Raw genomic sequence first — 4479 nt, forward strand, 5'->3', positions numbered from 1 at the left:
GGTCTGAAACACAGCCACACCCTGGGACCAGCTGGTGGCATAGTGGTGACTTTGCTGGACTCCCACGTGGTCGTTTGCAGTCCCAGTCTTGGACCCCGGAACTTGGAACTCCAGGAATGGATACAAGCCTGCATGCCCAAAATCCCATGCGGAGAATGGAGGAGAAGGGATTGCAGTGTGGCAATTCCCCCCTACACCCCCCCCGGGGGTGACTTCTCGCTTTCTGTCTGTCTCTCTCTGGCTAGCACACATGCCCTATAGCTAAAATCTCTCCGGAAAAAAGAAAAGAAGAAAAGAAAAAAAGAAAAGAAAAAGGAAAAGAAAGGAAAGGAGAGGAGAGGAGAGGAGAGGAGAGGAGAGGAGAGGAGAGGAGCGGAGAGGAGAGGAGAGGAGAGGAGAGGAAAGGAAAGGAAGAGGAGAGGAGAGGAAAAGAAAAGAAAAGAAAAGAAAAGAAAAGAAAAGAAAAGAAAAGAAAAAAGAAAAGAAAAGAAAAAAGGGACCAGCGGTTGGTGTAAGGGCTATGTCGCTGAACTCCTGTGTAGTTGACCACAGTTCGAGTCCCAGACCCGGTGGCTTAAACTCACGCTGGGCGTGTGTGCGTGCGTGCCCAAGATCCTGAGAGGAGAATGGAGAAGGGATTGCAGCGTGGCCATCCCCCCTGGGGGGTGATTTCTCGCTTTCTGTCTGTCTCTCTCTGTCTGGCGAGCGCACATGCCCTGTAGCAAAAACCTCTCAAAAAACAAAAACAAAATTAAAAAAAAAACAGCCACATGTAAAGGAGTAAGTGTTGACAGAGGCTCCCGGGAACTTAACCTGTGTTTCCATAGGAGCCTTGGTAGAACATAACTACGTGCATATCATGAGAATCCACTATCGTGACTATTTTTATGCTTCCAAGGGAGTCAAGAAAGAGGCTGGGGTTCAGGGTCCCCCACCCCGCCCATTGGCAGTCGTGAGGATGGATGTGATGAAGGGGGGAAGGCAGTTGTACAGCCGTGGGCTGGAATGTAAATGTCACCACCATCCCTGTGGCACTGACGTCACTCCCGGGAAGCCGCCCTGTGCAGAGGCCTCTGGGGAGGAGGACCAGCCTGCCCTGGAAGGCTGTGGTTGAGCCTCAGGACCGTAAGGGCCTGGACTGACGGGGGCCCAGGATCATCAGTCCTGTCCTCTCTGCGTATGGGCCATTTACCAGAGCTTGGAGAAGGGCCCTTCCTGGCCCCTGTCCACTCGCCTGGATAGTCACCCGGTTTCCATGTCACACTGGCTGGCTGCTCACCCTTCCACTTCGCACCGTTTAACAGCTTGCCATTTTTCTCAGGAGAGAACCCAAAGCCCGTCCACGGCCCATGAGGCCCTGGGCACTCTGGCAAGCCCACGTCTCCGGCCTCATCTGGCGGTGTGCCACCTGCCGCTCACTCTCCACTTCGCCACCTGGGCCCCCAAACCAGGCGTGGACCTCCAGCCACAGGGCCTTGGCACTTGCTAGGCTTTCTGTCCCCCGCCCATGCCCACCCCTACGCCTCCACCTGCTCACCGCCTGTGCACCCTTCAGGTCTCAGCTGGAGCCACCACCGTGAGGGCCCTGCTACAGGACAGGGTTCCCTGTGTCATAGTCCCAGCTCCTCTGCACCTGCTCCCCTATGGAGCCTGACGGGTGACATGTCACTCGTATTTGAAATGACCATTTGGTGAGTGACCATCAGACTGTGAGCTCCACAAGGTCAGACCCTGGGGCTTCCTCAGCCACTCAGTCCCCAGGGCAGAGCCTGGCACATGACAGGTGCTCAGGAACACGCAGGCACTGAGAGGAAGCCCTCCCATGCTGCCCACCGGGGAATTCTAGTGAAGCAGCCTCAGGCCCTCCCCTCATGGCTCACAGGCCAGAGGGACAAGGAGCTAATATCTGCTGAGCTCAAGCAGGCACAGCCATCCAGAGAGGGGAGAGGCCAGATTTCTTGCATTTTGAAAGAGAATGATGATGAAGCTCAGAGAAAAAAAAAACAGAATGCTGGGAGACCTGGCCCCGGACTACCAGCTAAGATGGGCAGGAGTGGGATTTGAACCTAGGATTGGCTGACCCACAAGCCAGTGCTCAGAGCCTCTCCCTCCTGTCCCATCCCCGTCTTCTTGCCTTTGTCCCTCTTTCCTTATGACCATTTTATGTATGCAGGGACACATCAGTTAGAGGGCTGGGGCACTGCCCTCATGTCACCAGGCGTTCAAGCTGGAGCCCACACAGGTGTCAGTCCTGGGGACGACTGTTGGTTTGGCTGCCTTCGGCCCAGCTCTTTGCAGAATGGGGGTGCTCTCTTCAGCCACTTCTAGATGGCTTTTGGTACCCACTGCCAGCATCAGGGATCCTGAGAAGGCCGTGGCCCCTGGCCGGCCTTGGGGGACCATAGGGTGCTGCGATAGGGGGACCCCTGTGACTCACTCCCCCTTATTATATATGTGGGGCAACTGAGGATACTCACCCCAAATAAGAGAGAGAGTTTCAAAACCAAGACAAGAAGCCGAGGCTATGGGCAGTGTCGCTCACCTTTGTCTCAATGTCTCACGGGCGAATGAGGCAGAAGAAGATTGTCTCAGTCTATCATGGCATCTGAAAGAGCACCAGAAATTCTTTTGCCTTACAGGAGTTCTTGCTAGTTCTCAAACAGAATGAAAATACCCTGGGATAGGTAATGTGGGGCGGGGGGAACCCTAAGTGATCAGGAAATACTTTATTCATTCATGTCTCCGTTCTTCCACCCACCTGTCCCCTCTGTCTCCATCTGTGTCTTCATCCATCTGGTTTTCTGTATATCCTTCCATCTGTCCCCTTCTCTCTCCATCAGTATCTCCATCCATCCAGTTTTCTCTTTCCTTCCATCCATCCATCCATCCATCCATCCCCTTCTCTCTCCATCAGTATCTCCATCCATCCAGTTTTCTGTCTTTTCTTCCTTCCATCCATCCATCCATCCATCCATCCATCCATCCATCCCCTTCTCTCTCCATCAGTATCTACAACCACCCAGTTTTCTTTCTTTCCTTTCATCCATCCATCCACCCCCTTCTCTCTCCATCAGTATCTACATCCATCCAGTCATCCAACTCCTTTGCCCTTTTTCTGTATCTCCACCTACCCACCCTCCCTCCCTTCTTCCCTCCCTTCCTCCCTCCCTCCCTTCCACCAGGCTCTCACTGAGCCCCAGTTCTGTGACTAGCTCTGTGAGATAAAGAGGTGAATAAGGCCCAGGTCCAGCCTCTGTGGAGCCCCCCGCACCCTGGAGGCAGCAGAGCGTAAACCCACGTTTCCCTGCACTGTGAGGGCCACACCAAGAGAGGTGTTCATGTCTTTGCCTTGCGAAGAAGAGAGGATCACCAGAAAGAGTCTGGAGACGCCAGGGCTGAGCCGTTTGTCCTGGCCCTTGGTACCGGCTGGCTGTACGTGCTGGGGCACAGCGCCGCCCTCTGGGACTCAGTGTGTCTGTCTGTGATGTCGGTAGTTTGGACTTGGTGAGTGTTTCCCAGGTCCCCGTTATGCAAATGCTTCCCTCCACGCCTGCAGATCCCCCTTCGTATTTTCATTCAAATGAGTTCAGCTTTTCTTTTCACCAAAATAAATGGATTTTATAATGAAACATTATTGCTACCATAAATGAAACAAAAAGACAAACAAAAGAACAATAAAAGCTGGCACTGTAGCCTAGCGGTTAAGGGAGCCAGATTCCCCGTGGCCTGACTACAGTTAGCATCCTGGCCCCGGCAGCTTGAAAAACACGCTGGGCACATGTGCGTGCCTGGCCCCGGGCCCAACAGGATGGAGGAGTGGAGGAGGAGAGATTGCAGCATGACATGCCCTGCCTCTCTCTGGTGAGCACACGTGTTCTCCAGCAAGTGCATATACCCTCTGCTGACCAAAAAAAGAAAATTGGGACCAGCAGTTGGCTATGTCGCTGGACTCCCACGTAGTCGACTGTGACTCCAGTCCCGGACCCAGTGGCTTAAACTCACGCTGGGCGCGTGTGCATGCGTGCCCAAGATCCTGAGAGGAGAATGGAGGAGAAGGGATTGCGGTGTGGCCATCCCCCCTGGGGGGTGATTTCTCGCTTTCTATCTCTCTGTCTCTGTCTTTCTGGTGCACACACGCGTCCTATAGCAAAAACTTCTCCAAAAAATAAAAAAAAAGAAGAAGAAGAAGAAAATAAAGAGAGGAGATAGACCGCTCATGGTATTAAGCTCTAGGTAGATGTTCCTTTCTTTTTGCTCTAGGGTGCATGTGTTCACCAGACAGACAGAGAGAGACAGAGAGACAGAAAGTGAGAAACCACCCCCCAGGGGGGTTGGTCACGCCGCAATCCCTTCTCCTCCATTCTCCTCTCAGGATCTTGGGCACGTACATACATACATCCTGCGTGAGTTTAAGCCACTGGGTCCGGGACTCGAATTGTGGTCTACTACATGGGAGTCCAGCAACATAGCCATTACACC

The sequence above is a fragment of the Tupaia chinensis genome, unplaced genomic scaffold (assembly GCF_000334495.1).
Source record: "Tupaia chinensis unplaced genomic scaffold, TupChi_1.0 Scaffold000333_1, whole genome shotgun sequence".
In the NCBI taxonomy this organism is placed as follows: domain Eukaryota; kingdom Metazoa; phylum Chordata; class Mammalia; order Scandentia; family Tupaiidae; genus Tupaia; species Tupaia belangeri.